The sequence below is a fragment of the Apium graveolens genome, chromosome 8 (genome assembly GCF_009905375.1).
Source record: "Apium graveolens cultivar Ventura chromosome 8, ASM990537v1, whole genome shotgun sequence".
Lineage (NCBI taxonomy): Eukaryota > Viridiplantae > Streptophyta > Magnoliopsida > Apiales > Apiaceae > Apium > Apium graveolens.
Window position 1 is genome coordinate 215,957,625 of NC_133654.1, and position 19,702 is coordinate 215,977,326.

Genomic DNA, 19,702 nt, shown 5'->3' on the forward strand with positions numbered 1-19,702 from the left:
AAGAATACCTCGAGAGTGATCTCTATGTATCCGAATTCCTAATACAAAAGAGGCGTTACCAAGATCCTTCATCTCAAATTGATTAGTGAGAAATTTCTTGGTATCGTGCAATAAGCCTATATTATTAGTAGCAAGTAAGATGGCATCAACGTATAAGAGAAGAAAGATAAATTTGCTCCCACTGAACTTGTGATATACACAATGTTCCACCAAGTTCACTTCGAAACCATATGATGTGATTACATGATGAAATTTGTGATACCATTAACGAGAAGCCTGCCTGAGACCATCGAATGGACTTCTTTAATTTGCAAACCACAGTCTTTGGATCTCCAATGACAAAGTTTTCTGGTTGCACCATATAAATTGTCTCGCCAATGTTTCCATTGAGAAACACCGTATTTACGTCCATCTGATGTAGCTCTAGATCATAATGAGCCACAAGTGCCATAAAAATTCTAAATGAGTCTTTCGTGGAAACCGGAGAGAAAGTCTCATTGTAGTCGATATCTTTTTTTTGAGTGAATCCTTTAGCGACTAGACGAGCCTTATATCTTTCGATGTTACCACTCGAATCCCTTTTGGTTTTAAATACCCATTTGCAACCAATAGGTTTTGAGCCTTTAGGCAACTCGACAAGATCCCAAACGTCATTGTCTTTCATAAATTGCATCTCTTCATTCATGGCATCAATCCACTTTTGAAAGTTAGGACTCTGCATGGCTTGTTGAAGATTTACAGGATCATCTTCCCCAATGCCAATTCCATCTTCATGTTCTTGGAGAAAAACAACATAATCATCTGGAATTGCGCTCTTTCGCTCTCTAGTGGATCTCCTTAGTGGCACTTCTTGTGATTCATGAGGTTGTTGAGATTGCTCAATTGGTTCCTCATGGGGAATTTCAGTGTTGTCTTGAACTGGAGGGCCTTGAACAATGATAGGTATCATAATCTGATCATTGCTCTCGGCATAGTCATAAATAGGATCATGACTATCTTCTTCAAAGATAATACTTTTTGTTAGGTCCCAATTTGTTTGTAGAAGGGGGGTTGAATGCAAACAATACCGTTTAATCGAATAAAATGCGGAATAAAATTGTGAAACAAAATTCAAGTTAAATAAAACTTTTATTAAACTTGAAAGGTGTTACAACTACGGTATCGGTTACAAGGGATTAATCTCAAATCAATTATTACAAATCTAGAATAAATTCGACATGAACTTTTTCTATTTTTGTAATTAAAAGATCAAATGCTAAATGTCATTTGAGATTAAGTTCTAGGGATTTTAATCCGCTAGATTGATACACAAGAACAAGATAAATATTTTTAGTTGATTGGATTTAACTTTACAATCTAGAAATTTAATCTTGAAGAAAAGCAGATGAAAAATAAAATGTTGTGCCTTTGTTTTCTGCTTCTTTTTCTCTTGTGTGTTCTGTTTTCTGTTAGATTGGATTCTGTAAGAGTGTTGATCAATAAAAGTCTTCTACTTCTTTTATCAAAAACCGAACTGAAAAATGTACTGGCATGACAATCTCTTTGGCCAGCAAGACTTTCGGTATGACAATATTTACAACTAGCAAGACAATCAAAATGAACTAGCAAGACTTTCGGTATGACTATTGATTGTCATACCGATTGTCATATTAGTTCAAATAAATTGTCTTGCTGAATTAATAACAGATTTTAATCTAAACAGAAATTCTAATAAGACAATTAAATGTATTGGCATGACTTTCGGTATGACTAGCAATTGTCATACCGATTGTCATACTAGTTCAAATGAATTGTCTTGTTTTGAATTTAAGCAGATTTTAAACCAATTAAAATCTTGTAAATCCTCAATATTAATTCTAAATTAATTAATCAATTTAATTCAATTAATCAATAAATTAATCTTTGCAGATATAATTTATTTTCTTAATTAAATTATATGACTTAATTAGTTAATAGAGAATTAATACTAACCCTGAGCAGCATCCATTCTTCTGACAATCTTCTGAAAATCACTGAGACTTATGAATCAATTCCGCCACTTCAATGCTGACACTCGATGTACTGTCTGGTTCATGAGTGACTAACTTCCGTGACGTTTCTTCATGTCTTGAGTTTGATACTCTGATTTTCTTCAGATTAAATCCTTGTAACAAATGATACCCTGACGAGATCTCTGTCACTTGATTAAATCCACGATCTTGATTTATATCACTGAGGCATGATCAAATTCTTGAACTTCTTCCAGTGAATCTTCAAGTCTGCAGATGAACAATGTTTCTTTATCCTTTGACAGATGTTACTTTGTGAGATCTCTCTGATGATAGATCCACTATTTACTTATTACATTCTTATTTGAGTTGAGTTAAATCATCGAATAAACGAATAGGCTATGGCATATGCCTTTCAATCTCCCCCTATTTGCTTGTTAGACAATAACAACAAATACCTAGAGGATAACTCAACTAACAAATAAGAAAAAGATATAAACAGTAATGCAAAGTAAATAGCAGAAAAGTTCTGGATTATATTTAACATTTTCCAGATTCCAAATGAAATTTACAAGTGAATACAAGATAGATGTTCCTCTAGCCTGAACATATAACTACATTAGACTATCTTGATTCATAAAGCTCTAATCATATTACATTGAGTTTTGAGCTAATTGACTTCAGTTGTCTTCTCTTCTGACTTCACCTTCTTCTAAATCTTGAAGCAATTCCTTGTCAAAGACACGATCCTTTTCTGAAGTGAAGCTTGCTGGTCTGACTGGTTGAACTCCAACTGACTTCAGCTTATTCTTGATCTGATTGTACCTTTTAATATTCTTTTCACAATAAGCTTGAATCAAATCAGCAGCTTGAGTCTTCAACATGGATGAATATCCAGCAGTTCTTAAATGATGTTCCATCCAGACCAGATGCTTAGCTGAGTAGTCTTTAAGAGATTGTACATCTAGCTGACAGATTTGAAGACAATCAGACTTAAAGAATCTCACCTGATGAGAATTGTTGACCACTTGAGGACTAGCCCTGCTCGCAAACTCTTTAAGCCTTTCTCGAAGAACTTCATTCAATTCTGAGCTTCTTTTAACCTTGTTGAGAAGAACCCAACTCTCTGACAAAGAACGATTCTCGAACAGATGAAGTGACACCTTGAAAGATCCTTCACTCTGACAATATACAAAAATGCTCATCTCATTTAGGGATCTATCAAAAGCAGCTGTGATCCTTGAGACTTCAGTCTTGATAGCATTCATGTACATGTCATTGTTAGGATTTGAGATTTCCAGCTTGTCAAGAAGATGTAGGAACTGCCTATCATTGTTAGTGCTCAGCTGAGGCATATCAAGTACTCTCCTAGCTTCATCCCATTTTTTACCAATCTTCAGTCTGACATCTCTTCTCCTTTCTTGAGCCTTAATGTCATGAAGACGTTGCTTTTGAAGAGTTTCTGTTCTTTGAATGTCTTTCCTCATGTCAATGATCTGAGAGACCTTCTTGAGTTCAGCTTCTTTTCTTTTCATCTCTGACTGCTCCTTCTGAAATTCTTTCTCAAATAGAGGATCCACTTGAGCTTCTTCTTCCCATTCTCCAAAATCACTTTCCTCTTCAGCTTCAAATAAACCATCTTTATCTTCCTGAACTGGTTCAGTGGGAATGTCAAAAATATCAAAGTCATCCTGTTCTCCACTGTAGTAGACATCATCAGCCTTTCCTTTGTCTCCAGCAGAGGTATCTTTTTCCTTCCCTTTGGCACTACTCCCTTTCTTCTCCCCCTTAGTTGAGGGATCCTCTTCTGACCTTCCTTTGGAACCTCCATCACCTCCAGAGCCTGATCCTCCACCAGACGGTCCTTCAAAATAAGCTCTTTGTTCTTCATTAGGGCAATGAGAATTCTTGATCATGAAATATAGGTGCTTCATCCCTTCATTGAGATGTTCCATGCCCGTCTCTATCTTTAGAAATCTTGAGGTGTCCAGTGAATGATTCATCTCAACGAGGTCTTCAAGAGAAGTCATTCTTGTATGTAGAGAGCAGAAGTTGGATATGTCATCAGCTGATAAAGTTGGAGTGTCCTGAATGGAATTGAGCTTTGGTATTACAGTGGTCTTGAGATCTGAGATGTCATTCCTGATGATTGCCAGCTGATTGTTGACAGAGGTGGAAGAAGAAGACCGTTCAACCACTTGTTCTTTGAATGCTTGAGCTTCAGCTTGGCTTTTAGCAAGTTCTTCTTTTAGAGCAGCAATTTGAGCAACAGGTTTTGAGTATCTGTGTCTGTGTGTGCTCTCACCTGAATTTCACTCGTGTTTGGTTCACTCACCTCACGTGCTTGTGTTTCTCTCAATATAATTGCTCGTGAGGAGTCTTCCTGTTGCTGTTCTTCTGTACCTGCAGTTAAAATCACCCTAGCCTCTTCAAGAGAGGTCAGTGGTGGTGCAATGGGAATTCGCGAGTCCCGATCCTCAGTCAATACCATCAAATCTTTTGAAATAGATGTCTGAATTTCTTCAGGGATAGATTGACTGAGTTGCCCTCCACTTTCTCCAGATAAATCTGTGAGTGGAGAATCCCATAAGGGAGCCAGAGGTGTTGGATCTGGGAGGGGAGAAAATGACTCTATTAAAGATGGCGGAGAGTCAGATTTTCCCTCTGAAGCATGTGACTGCTCTTCTGCCGTAACTATGGCAGGCACTGTAACCGACTCTACGTGCACTCCTCGTTCTGTGTCCTGAGTATGATCTGGGGAAGTGTATGGTTCCATTGTGAGTAATGGAATTGTGCTTGACTCAGTACAAGATGCCATGGCCCTATGGCGAATTTCAATAGATGCATCCTGTTGAGAGAATGCCTCTAGTAACTGTTCATTGGCCATTTCAAAGTCCATGTCCTGTTGGGAGGACAAGGATGGGCTTTCAGATGCCTCAGTATATGTTCTTCTTTTCTTAGGAGGAGGCAGAGCTGAGGGTTCACTCATATTTAACAATGCACTACTTCCTAGTAATCTTCTGGGTAACATTTTAGACAGTGGGGGAGAGGTTGAGATAGAATGTGACTCTGTGTTTGGCTCTATGACCTGGGATTGAAGCTGTGGTTCTACAACTTCATGGTCAGCCCTATCAACCACTGGGGGTCTTTCAACAGAAGTAGGAAGGGAGTGAGAGTGAGGAATTACTACCTGTAATGGAAGAGCATCTGATGTTGGAGGAGCCTGGGTGGCTTGAACCACTGGAGGTTGAGGTTGCTGTTCATGACCGGGAAGATTGAAAATAGGTAAAGGAATATAAGTGGCCATGAAAGCAGATACAAGTACTGGAACTTGCATGAATTTGAAGGTTGTGTCTTGGCGAGTGTAAATCTTTTTGCTAACTGGAGGGGGTTCGGTTACTGCAGAGTTAGCAAAAAGGGCTTTGTGTTCAGGTGTGAGAAGATGATCTGCTATAAGCATGAGAAAACGAGCATAGTAACATGATACCCTACGATTTGTAGAATGATCACGTAAAGCAGAAGTTAGACGTCTCAAGAGAATGGGAAAAAGTAGTTTACCAAAATTGATCCTTTGATTGAAAACAACCGCAAGACCAATATACTGCAGAGTGGAAGTGATGTTATGAAAATTGGATTTTGTGCAGTTGGCAAACACTTTGGAAAGTGTATCGAAGAAAATATCCCATTCAGACACCAAATTGGATTTAGAAAGTTTGGTTAAATTGATCACCCCCTGATAGTGAATAGCATGGAAAAAGTTTGTGATTTCATTTTCAGAGGGTAAATTACAAAAATTGTCCAATGGAAAATTTAACGCCTGATTAATGACTGATTCATCAACTACATACTGTGTGTTTGCCACGGTGAATGAAAAAGATTTTGAATCATCGGCCACAGTAGATGTTGTGCAAATCAGTCTAAGAAGATCGACATTTAAAATCACATTGGATTTTATAGCAGAGCTAACAATCGAATGGTCATTTAAAAATCTAATCCAAGGCTTAAATTTTTCAACATCACATTTTTCCGGATTAAAATAACCAACCTGATTATGCGCGACAATTTGGAAATTGAGAGCCATTTAAAATAATAATAAGACACACACTTTCAGAATTTTAAGAATAATATTAAGAAAATTCGAATTAATTAAATTAATTCAATAATTCGAATTAAATTAATTATAATCAAAAAATTTAGACAGGAATGTATCTCGTTAAAATCCTTAACTCACAAACCCAGATTAAACAAGCCAAAAGACACAAATCAGAAATTAAAATAAAAATAAAAATGTTTAAAATCAACAAACACAAATTGAATTTGAAGGGGCAAACTGATTAAAAAAAACAAATTTTGAAAATTTTGACAGCACTCCTGTATGTATATATATGTAAGTATATATCACAGGAGTGAAGATTCAGTTTGCTGAGTAAAAACTCGAGCAAGGAAAGAAGCAGTTCGTTTGTTTTAGTTCGAAGAGAGAGAAGAGAGAAAATGAAGAAAACTGTTCGACTTATGAAAAGAAATGAACTGTTGAAATGGTTTTAAAAAAAACAAACAAACGCCTTTATATTACAGCTGGTATGACAATCCGGGATTGTCATACCGATTGTCATACCAGGCAAAAGAAAGAAAATAACCGAAAACAATAAGAATAAAACAAGTGATAATATATAACTGGTATGACAATCTGATAGTCATACCGATTGTCATACCAGTATAAAATAAAATAATATATATATATAATGTTTATAACTGGCAAGACAAGTGATAGTCATACCGATTGTCTTGCCAGTATAAACTATACTGAAAAACACTAATATGACAAATATATACTGAAATGACTTTCAGCAAGACAATTTCAATTGTCTTGCCGATTGTCATTTCAGTAGAAATACAGTCAAAATGTACAGACTTCTATATATGTACTGAAATTATATTACAAAATAGTAAAACTGAAATACAGACCTATAATATTTACAGAATTAAAATAATTAAAATATTTCAGAGATAATAATATTTTCAGTCCAAAAATAGATTTCTTTTGAATTTTAACAAATTAAATTCATAGAAAAATATTTTTAGAGAAAATAAAATATTCTGAGACATTAAAATTAACAAGTTGAGTAAATAAATAAGATAAGATAATAGAAATTACATAGAAATAAGCAAGAAATATGATAAAATGATAAAATAAATTTGCAAATGAATTTTTCATTTATGAAAAATTCATTTGTAAATTCATTCAAGAACAGATCCCAGATATTAACTAAATTAATCACTAAAACTATTCAACATGCCCAATTTACCAACTAATCTGGTAAATGTGGATTTATCAAGTGGTTTAGTGAAAATATCTGCTATTTGTTCTTCTGTTGGAACAAAAAATAGTTCAACAGTACCATTCATGACGTGCTCTCTAATAAAATGATACCTGATGTCAATGTGCTTTGTCCTCGAGTGCTGCACAGGGTTGTTGGTGATGGCTATTGCACTTGTATTGTCACATAAAATAGGAATTTTGTTCAATACAGAGCCATAGTCTCGTAGTTGGTTCCTAATCCACAAGATCTGAGCACAGCAGCTTCCAGCAGCAATATATTCAGCCTCGGCCGTTGAGTTGGAAACTGTTTGTTGTTTCTTGCTGTACCATGAGACTAGTCTGCTACCTAGGAATTGACAACTCCCTGAGGTGCTTTTCCTATCAACAACACTTCCTGCATAATTTGAATCTGTATATCCGACAAGGTTAAAACCAGATTCTTTAGGGTACCAAATACCTAGATTTGGTGTTCCCTTAAGATATCTTAAGATTCGTTTAACAGCAACGAGATGAATATCTCTAGGATCCGCTTGGAACCTTGCACATAAACATGTAGCATACATAATATCTGGTCTACTTGCAGTAAGATAGAGTAACGAGCCAATCATACCTCTGTAGCTTGTGAAATCTACCTTAATGGAGTTTTCACATGGTCCAAGCTTGACAGCTGTAGTTGATGGAGTCCTTGCTGATGCAGAATCCTCTAGATTGTACTTTTTGAGGAGTTCCTTGAGATACTTGGATTGACAAATAAATGTTCCATCTAACCTTTGATTTACTTGTAATCCAAGAAAGAACTTTAGCTCTCCCATCATGCTCATTTCAAACTTGTTGTGCATTAACTTAGCAAATCTCTTACAGAGATTATCATTAGTAGACCCAAATATTATATCATCCACATAGACTTGGACTAATATAGTATCATTCTTATGTTTTTTAGAAAAGAGAGTTTTGTCTATGACACCTCTAATAAAGCTATTTTCAATAAGAAATTCAGAGAGTGTGTCATACCATTTTCTTGGAGACTGTTTTAGCCCATAAATAGCCTTGAAAAGAAAGAAGACAAAATCCAAATGATCTGGATCTTCAAAACCATGAGGTTGCTCTACATATACCTCTTCATCCAGCTTTCCATTCAGAAAGGCGCTCTTGACATCCATTTGATAAACTTTAAAGTTTGAGAATGCTGCGAATGACAGAAATATCCTGATGGCCTCAAGTCTAGCCACTGGAGCATAGGTTTCATCATAATCAATGCCTTCAGCTTGAGAATACCCTTTTGTTACCAGTCTTACTTTGTTTCTCGTAACCACACCATCTTCATCTAGTTTATTCCTGAATACCCACCTAGTACCAACAGCTTTCTTGTGTGTAGGTCTAGGTACTAGTTTCCAGACTTGTTGACTTTCAAACTGATTGAGCTCATCTTGCATAGCAATCACCCAATCTGGATCAGTTAGTGCTTCTTCAATCTTCTTAGGTTCCATATCAGAAAGAAATCCTGAGAACAGACACTCATTTTGAGTAGCACGTCTAGTTCTGACTCCAACATCTGGATCACCAATAATCAACTCAAAAGGGTGAGCTTTATTCCAGACAGTCTGTCTTGGAAGATTTGATCTTGATGATTCGCCTTGAAATTCATTATGATGTTGTGTCCTACTAGATGATCCTTCAGCATCTCCCCCTGAGTTGTTGCCATGTTGACTTGAAGATTCTCCGTCAGTAGCAGTGGTATCTTCATTGTTGCCAAAGTTTCCATCACTATTACCTTGAGTATCATCATGATTAACAGGTTCTTCACCAGCAACAACCTCAGGTCCTTGACCATGTTCTGATTCTGAATCTGACGTATCATCAAACTTCAGTTTCTCAGAAGGATCTTCAGTTTGGATACTAGGGAGTTTAGTGTCATCAAATGTAACATTGACACTTTCAGTTACTTTGTGTTGATCAATGATATACACTCTATATGATCTTCTTCCATATCCAACAAAAATACCCTCATATGCCTTTGCCTCGAACTTACCACGACGATCATCTCCATCCTTGAGCACGAAGCATCTGGCACCAAATACATGAAAGTATTTGATAGAAGGTTTCTGTTCATTCAAAATCTCATAAGGAGTTTTCATGAAGTCTTTGTTGATTAGAGTTCGATTCTGAGTATAACATGCAGTATTGACAGCTTCAGCCCAAAAGTACATTGGAAGACCTGATTCACTTAACATCGTTCTTGTAGCTTCAATCAATGTACGATTCTTCCTTTCTACCACTCCATTTTGCTGAGGGGTTCTAGGAGCTGAAAATTGTCTGGTAATCCCTTTGTCTGTACAGAATCCATTGAGAAGTGCATTCTTGAATTCTGTCCCATTATCTGACCTTATTGCTCTAACAGGGACGTTAGAATCTAACTCAATCATCTTGATATGATCAATCACAACTTGTGGTGTTTCATCCTTAGAGTGAAGAAATAAAACCCACGTATACTTGGAATAGTCATCAACTATCACAAGACAGTAACACTTCTTTGACATTGAAAGGATATTAACTGGACCAAATAAATCCATGTGCAATAATTGCAGAACACCAGTTATGGAAGATGTGTCAGTGCCTTTGTGACTTGCTTTCTTTGACTTTCCTTTCTGGCAAGCCTCACATAGTCCTTCTGGAGAGAATTCCAGCTGAGGCAGACCTCTTACCAATTCTCTTTTGACAAGAGAATTAATTGTTTTGAAATTGAGATGAGAAAGTCTCTTGTGCCATAGCCAACTCTCATCTGACGATGCCTTTGCATAGAAACAATTGACTTCAAGATTGCTTCCAGAGTTCATGTCAGCTACGAACAGATTTCCTTTCCGGATTCCCATTAAGGAGGGTTTTTCACTTTTCTTATGCAGAATCTGACACTTCAGCTTGTCGAAGAAAACATTGTAGCCATTGTCACAGAACTGACTAATGCTAAGCAGATTGTGTTCAAGTCCTTGCACAACATATACATTTTCAATGATAACATTTCCAGCTAGCAAACAGCCATATCCCTCCGTTAAACCTTTGCTGTTATCTCCAAAGGTAACCACTGGGCCAGCTTTCTCAACCATATTTGATAGCAGGGCTCTATCTCCGGTCATATGTCTTGACGATCCGCTGTCAAGAATCCACACTACCGGTTGTACCTGTTTAATGCCCTGCAATACAAATGGATTAGACCTTCTTCGGAACCAAAGCTTGGCTGGGTCCGGCATACTTGTAAAATTGGCCTTTATCAGGCAAAACAACATTCTTAATTTTAATATTCTCAACGTTCTCAATGACTGAACATTTGACCTTGTGAACAGCCATGACAAATTTCTGTTTAGGCTTAGGCACAAATGTCTCCTTTCTAGCTTTAGGAGGACTAGCAGTCTTAGACCTATCATGCTTTCTATTATTCACATGCTGACGAGGAGTAGTCTTATCATTAGAAACATGCTTACCATTAAAATAAGCAAACATCAGATTAAAAGCACAAGACATACAATCAGGAACACCACATGCTTTATGAGAAGGATTAACAATAGGCAACTTATGCATGGTAGACATGGCATTTGTGTTATCCAACTCATGTGTGTCTGAGTTAGTCTTAGTTGCTTTCACAACCTTGACTGGAACTTTTGACACACTTGACTTGGAGACAGCTTTCTCATTAGCATTATCTTCAGCACGGATTTCTTCTTGAATAATAAAAGAGGTCTCATCAAATGGTTCAGCAATTGATTCTTTATAGAGGGGTTCATCAACACCCTTAAGCATATGTGGTACTTCCCTGCCTTTAGCACAGACATGAGGAGGGGAGTTTATGCCTAATTTTCCAATAGCAGCATTGTAATCATAACCTATACCAGATGTTTGATTAACAGCTTGCTTATTGTAAAACTCTTTGGACTTCGAACAAGAATTAAAGTAAGCTTTAACCTTAGCCTCAAAACCAGTGATCTTGTCTTTAAGAATAGTTTCAAGTTTTCTATAACAGTCAACTCTATTCTCTAGAAAAGACACCTGATCTTTTAATTTATCTTGATTAATGTGTACAAGTCTTAATTCATTGACCTCTTTCTCAAGGTCTTTGATTTGTTGATTTAACAATTCATTATCACGACGAGCACAATCTAAGGAACCTCCTAGATGATAAACTAATTCAGCATCAGTAAATTTTACCTCTTTTCTTGACGATGAGGTGCTTGCATCACTAGCCATGAGAGCAAGATTCCCAACTTCTTCATCTTCACTGTCAGTATCATCCCAGCTTCTTCCCTTTGCCAGGTAAGCCCTTTCAGATTTACTCTTCTGATTAGAATCGTAAGAGTTCTTCCTAGCTTATTTTGGCTTCCTGCATTCTGTGGCAAAGTGTCCCAACTCATTACAGTTGAAGCATCGGATGGTGCTTCGATCAACCATCCCTGTTTTATACCCACCACTGCTGGTGTTAGAGGATGAAGATCCACCTTTCTGGAATCTGGTATAGTTGGACTTGTACTTGAACTTGGGATTCCTTTTGAATCTGACATTTGAGAATCTCTTGACAATCAGGGCCATTGACTCATCCTCCAATTGCTCCAGTTCTTCCAAGGAATAATAATCATCTCCTGATTGATTTGTAGTAGGAGAATCAAATTCTGCTACTATCATATTATCTTCAACCTTGGAAGACTGTACCATTCTTTCTGACTGTTTAGATTGTTGTTGATATTGTGGTTGTTGTTGTTGTTCATCAGCTACTAGAGCAGTAGACGTGCTGACCACTCTTCCTTTCCCGTAAACTTCCTTCTGCTGAATCTGCTCCAACTCATAAGTCTTTAACACACCATAGAGCCTTTCCAAAGAAATCTCACTCAGATCTCTTGCTTCTCTTATGGCAGTGATTCTATGTTCGAGATGAGTTGGCAGTGTTAAAAGGAACTTTTTGTTGACCTCCCTGATGGAATAGTATTTACCATTAATGTTCAGGTTGTTGATCAATGCATTGTACCTCTCAAACACTTCAGTGATTCCTTCCCCTGGATTGGATTTAAAGTATTCATACTCAGAGGTTAGGATTTCTAGTTTGTTCTCCCTAACTTCCTCTGTGCCTTCATTAATAATCTCAATAGTTTCCCAGATATGTTTGGAATCTTTACAATTCATCACATGTCCATTCATCAGGGGATTAAGGGAATCTACTAAGATTAATTGAAGGCTAGCATCCAGGGAGGCTTCTTCTATTTCAGCAGGAGAGAAGTCCTCAGGATCCTTCACATAAGTTCTCGCTTTGGTGATCACCACATCATTTTCTATTACCTCTGGTTCAATAACCATAGGAATTTTTGGACCCTTCTTCAACACTTGCAAATATTTGGGATTAGCAACCTGTAAAAACAGTAGCATCTTCTTCTTCCACATAACATAATTTTCTTTATCGAAAAGTGGAATTTTAACGGTTCCAACTTTTTGTGTAGTCATTATGAATTTTTTTGAGTGAATAAAAAATTCAAGAAGTGAAAGAAACACAAAAGTCTAGGATCTAGATTTGTACGTTAATCAGAAGGCTCTGATACCAATTGTTAGGTCCCAATTTGTTTGTAGAAGGGGGGTTGAATGCAAACAATACCGTTTAATCGAATAAAATGCGGAATAAAATTATGAAACAAAATTCAAGTTAAATAAAACTTTTATTAAACTTGAAAGGTGTTACAACTACGGTATCGGTTACAAGGGATTAATCTCAAATCAATTATTACAAATCTAGAATAAATTCGACATGAACTTTTTCTATTTTTGTAATTAAAAGATCAAATGCTAAATGTCATTTGAGATTAAGTTCTAGGGATTTTAATCCGCTAGATTGATACACAAGAACAAGATAAATATTTCTAGTTGATTGGATTTAACTTTACAATCTAGAAATTTAATCTTGAAGAAAAGCAGATGAAAAATAAAATATTGTGCCTTTGTTTTCTGCTTCTTTTTCTCTTGTGTGTTCTGTTTTCTGTTAGATTGGATTCTGTAAGAGTGTTGATCAATAAAAGTCTTCTGCTTCTTTTATCAAAAACCGAACTGAAAAATGTACTGGCATGACAATCTCTTTGGCCAGCAAGACTTTCGGTATGACAATATTTACAACTAGCAAGACAATCAAAATGAACTAGCAAGACTTTCGGTATGACTATTGATTGTCATACCGATTGTCATATTAGTTCAAATAAATTGTCTTGCTGAATTAATAACAGATTTTAATCTAAACAGAAATTCTAATAAGACAATTAAATGTATTGGCATGACTTTCGGTATGACTAGCAATTGTCATATCGATTGTCATACTAGTTCAAATGAATTGTCTTGTTTTGAATTTAAGCAGATTTTAAACCAATTAAAATCTTGTAAATCCTCAATATTAATTCTAAATTAATTAATCAATTTAATTCAATTAATCAATAAATTAATCTTTGCAGATATAATTTATTTTCTTAATTAAATTATATGACTTAATTAGTTAATAGAGAATTAATACTAACCCTGAGCAGCATCCATTCTTCTGACAATCTTCTGAAAATCACTGAGACTTATGAATCAATTCCGCCACTTCAATGCTGACACTCGATGTACTGTCTGGTTCATGAGTGACTAACTTCCGTGACGTTTCTTCATGTCTTGACTTTGATACTCTGATTTTCTTCAGATTAAATCCTTGTAACAAATGATACCCTGACGAGATCTCTGTCACTTGATTAAATCCACGATCTTGATTTATATCACTGAGGCATGATCAAATTCTTGAACTTCTTCCAGTGAATCTTCAAGTCTGCAGATGAACAATGTTTCTTTATCCTTTGACAGATGTTACTTTGTGAGATCTCTCTGATGATAGATCCACTATTTACTTATTACATTCTTATTTGAGTTGAGTTAAATCCTTGAATAAACGAATAGGCTATGACATATGCCTTTCACTTTTACCTATACCTTCCCTCCCAAAATCAACATCCTCAAAAAATCTTGCATTATCAGTCTCAAAGAAGGATCTAGTAGTGGGATCATAAAATTTAAATCCGCGAATACGTTTCAGATACCCAACAAAATAACAACTGACCGTCCTAGAGTCCAGTTTCTGTTCATTCGACCTATATGGCCTTGCCTCAGCTGGACAACCCCAAACATGTAAATGCTTAATACTAAGTGTTTTCTTAGTCCAAAGTTTGTGAGGAGTTTCGGCCACTGCTTTAGTTGGAACTCGGTTAAGGATATAAATTGTAGTCTTTAGTGCATCTCCCCAAAGTGATTCAGGCAAGGAAGAATGACTTATCATACTTCTCACCATATCTTTAAGAGTACGGTTTCGCCTCTCAGCAACACCATTCATATTTGGTTTTCCTGACATAGTGTATTGAGGGAAAATTCCACACTCATTTAGGAAGTTAGCAAAGGGTCCTGGACGTTGCTCACCTGAACCATCATATCTACCGTAGTATTCACCACCACGATCAGATCTGACAGCTTTAATACTATTGTTTAGTTGAAGTTCAACTTCAGTTTTATACTGTTTAAATACGTCCAGAGCTTGTGACTTCTCATGTATCAAGTATAGGTACCCATACCTAGAGTAATCATCTATGAACGTGATAAAATACCGTTGACCGTTCCAAGAGGCTGTAGGGAATGGTCCACATATATCGGTATGAATCAGTTCCAAGACACTTGTAGCTCTATTGGCACCTAACTTTCTCGAGTTTGTTTGTTTTCCCTTAATACATTCAACACAGACTTGAAAGTTACTTAAATCTAAGGGATCAAGAATTTTATCATTCACAAGCCTCTGAATTCTCTGTTTAGAGATATGACCTAATCGCTTGTGCCACATCATAGCAGAATTCTCAGTTAACTTACGCTTTGTACCTCTTGCACTTGAGTGCAAAATTTCATTATTAAAAGCAACAGTATCAAGCATATAAAGATTATCAATCAAAGAACTAGTGGCAACCATATTTGAATTTAAAGATAAACACACTTTATAATTTCCAAAAGAACAAGTGTAGCCATATTTGTCCAAACAGGAAATAGAAATAAGATTTCGTCTAAAAGACGGTGCAACAAATGTCTCAAATAAATCCAAATAAATACCAGTTTTTAATAATAATCTAAATGTTCCAACAACTTCAACTGAAACTTTATTGTCGTCGCCCACATAGATGAATCTTTCGGCATCAATTGGCGATCGGCTCCACAGGCAACCCTGCATAGATACACTTATGTGAGTAGTAGCACCAGAATCTACCCACCAAGTATCCTTAGGTTCAGAAGCCAAATTAACTTCAGAACAAACAAATACAGAAGTCTTACCCTTCTTCACACGCCAAGCAACATATTTGGAACACTCTTTCTTCATGTGTCCAGCCTTCTTACAAAAGTAGCAGGTTGTTCCCTTATCCTGCGTCTCTTGCAACTGATGCTTGGATTTTCCACTTGTAATATCCTTACCTCTCTTTCTCTTCTTATCATGAGAGCTTGATGCCAAGTGAGCACTCTCAGTCTTCTCTCGCAAAACCCTCTCTTCCTCTTGCACACAGTGTGAAATGAGCTCATTAAGAGTCCATTTTTCCTTTTGAGTATTATAACTCACCACAAAGTGTCCGAACTGAGGAGGCAGAGAAATAAGAACAAAGTGAACAAGTAACTCATCCGAAAGTTCTAGTTTGAGTTCCTTGAGTTTGCCAGCAAGATTAGACATTCCAATGATGTACTCTCTTATGTTCCCCTTTCCTTTATACTTCATGGTCACGAGTTTTGACAGAAGATTACTCGTTTCCGCTTTCTCATTCTTAGCAAAATATTGCTCAATCTCGGAGATGAACTTCTTGGCACTTGTGCTCTCAGTAATAGAGCCCCGAAAGCCAGTTGGAATCGTTCGCTTCATGATCGCCAGACACATGCGATTAGAGCGTTCCCATTACTCAATTTGATCCGTCTTGGGATCATCCGTAGTGGGAACTGGTTGCTCTTTCCTTAGCGCAAGGTCGAGATCCATACACCCAAGAACGATTTCAACATTCTCTTTCCACGTGACATAGTTTGTCCCATTCAACATTGGAATCATGATCAATTGAGCGGAAGCAGAATTAACACTACCAGTAACTGTAATAGAAAACAAATATACGACAAATGCTCAAAACTAGTATATATAATAATTGTGATACATTTTAAATATTGGCAACACCATCACAAGATACCTAGCACAACATTAAATTTTAGTCTTTGGACAGAAAATTTAATTTACAATTGGTACTCTCCACGCAATAATCAAGTATTAGCAATTAATTTCTGTCAAATAATACGCCTTTCTTTGGATCGACTAATTATTCACATGAAAACCTTAATATTGCTACACACTTATTATCAAAATAATATTTTAATTTTAGTCAAATATTACCTTCCTTTGGGCCGATAAAATTTACATAAAATTAAATATTCTATCGTCATAATAATGTTTTTAAATTAATTAATCTATACAAAAGAGGTCACTTTGGCGACATATTGTTTCAATCAATTAATTTATAAATATTCGACCACTTAAATAAATAAGTTAAACTTATTTGCCAAACAAGATTTAAATCACATATATAATATATTCCTTACTTTTGCAGTTTACTAGCCAAATTGTGTAAACGGAAGATCCTGCAGTACAAATTATTACAACTATCTAGAGAATAATTGGACCTTAAAGATAATGGAAATTTCATGTACCAGTAAATAAAGCCTTTTACTAAGAAAACGTACATAAATAAGTTTACATGAAACAAGACTAGTTGGCCACAAAAAATAAATAAATTAATTAACCTAATTGACCAAAAACATATTTTTGTATCCATATAACTTGCCCACCTAAGTTGAGCAAACTAGAACACCACTCACTTGGCAGCATAAGACCTGTCAATTCGTTCGTGTCGTGTATTTTCGTGTTTCGTGTAGTTAAATGTCAAACACAAAACCGACATGTTTAGCGTTCGTGTACATTCGTGTTCGTGTACTTTCGTTTCGTGTCGTTTCATGTCGTGTATGTCGTGTTAATTGAATATTAATATATATTAAATTTAATATTAATATTAATTAAAATATTATATTTTTAGGTAAAAAAATTATAAAATATATGAAAAATATATATATTTAGATCTCAATTCTAGACAATATAATGAAATCATATAATATTTTAAAAATAAATATGCATACAATTATTGCAATTCTACATATTTTTATAAAAAATATTAAAATTTAATGATAATATTTATTTATGTCGTATACTTCGTGTCGTGTCGTGTACTCGAAGGTTAAACACAAAACCGACACTAAATGTCGACTGTGTACTTTCGTGTTCGTGTACTTTCGTGTCGTGTACTAAAAATGCGAACACAAACACTAAATTTTTGTGTCGTGTAAGTCATGTCGTGTTCAAAATTGTCGGGCCATAAACCCAAGATGCAATAAAATATTTTTATGACATGGTATATTCATGCATTTATCAAGTTTCTATCTTATGTGTTTTAACAACTTTCAGCGATACACGCAAAACAAAAACACATGTGCACCAATATACTTATTATACTAATTTTTTTTTTTTGAAATAAACGTACTTGCATTCAATTAAACTTTCTCAGAATCAACATTACATAGAATAAAACCCGGAGCAGTTATCAACCACTCATGGTAGCCTGACATAGAATACGTAGCTGTTGCTAACAGATGTGCTACTGTATTCGCAGACCTATGACAGAACACAACTAACACTTCATGAAAGTGTTTTAGATTATCCCTACAAGCCTCCATAATCGTATCAAAATAAGATTGTCCTCCTTCCGCATGAATTGCATCCACCACCCCTTTAGCGTCACACTCAAAGATACACTTATTATTCCTCCAATCTTTCGTCCAAGACAGTGCTTCCCGGAGTCCTATAGCTTCGACTTCCCTGGGCTGCAATCTACCTTGAATCTCCTTACTATAAGCTCGAATAAAGCGCCCATGATCATCCATAATGACACAGCCCACTCCCATCTGACCAGTTCGCACATTACACGCGGCATCAGTATTAATTTTAACCCACCCCTCAGGTGGCTTACTCCACCTATTACAGCTCCCCTGCTTCTGTCTTGTACTGTTAACAAGCTCATCCCTAGCTCGATTCCATTCTGCCAGCATACTACACGATCTAGAATGAACACCAAAACTTGAAGTGTTGATACGATTCCAGACCCAATTATTTCTTCGATGCCACAAATTCCAGCACACCAGACCAACCATACCATTCTGCTCCTTATTTCCAATTTGAAACACTCGTTTTAACATATTAAACACACTATCACTTAGTCCTACTTAAACCACATCTGCCAACCCAACCCTTGCCCACACCTCCTTTGCAAAACAACAATCAAACAAGACATGCAAATCATTCTCCACACTTCTCTGACACCAAGAACAATTCGGGTTTATATCTACACATTTTTTCCTCAACGCATCAGCAGTAGGTAACACCTGACGACAAATACGCCAAAAAAAATTAACCACCTTACCTGGTAGATCAAGGCCCCATAATTTCTTCCAAAAAACTTTATCTGGACACTCCGTCTCTCCTCGTATCCGCCTATAACAACTCTTTACCGTAAAAGTACCCTTCTCATCAAACAACCAGAACCATGAATCCTCTTTCTCACTTACTGGAATTGGAATCTGCTTAATCAACTCACAATCTCTATCATTGCAAATATCCTGTAAAACTTCTAAATCCCATTCCTTCCGATTTTCAGTCATCAAACCTTCAACTCTGGCTTCTTTTAATTCCTCAGGCATTTCAGTAGTTAGGTACCCATTCTCAGAGCACGGTAACCAGGGCACCTGCCAAATTCTCGTACTCTTTCCATCCCCAATCCGTTTTCGACAACCTTGACGCACCACATCTTGTGCTTCCATTAGACTCCTCCAAACATAACTAGGGTTAGACCCCATCTTCGCATCCAAGAAATTTGACTTTGGAAAATAGCGAGCACGCATAAGACTCGTCACTAAAGGATTTGTCTCATTCACAATACGCCATGCCTGTTTTGCCAGCATTGCAATATTAAACTCCCTCAATCTTTTAAACCCCAACCCACCAGCCTCTTTCACTACGCACAGCCTCTCCCAGGACAACCATTTAATTCCTTTTCCCACCTCACCCTTCCCCCACCAGAAAGCGTTCATTCTCTTCTCAATCTTATCACAAACCTCCAACAGAATTAAAAGCATAGACATCCAAAAATTAGGAACCACCTGTGCAGCTGTCTTTAATAGAGTCACTTTACCCGCCTTTGACAAAACCTGGTTCTGCCACCCTTGCAACTTCTGATCCACTTTG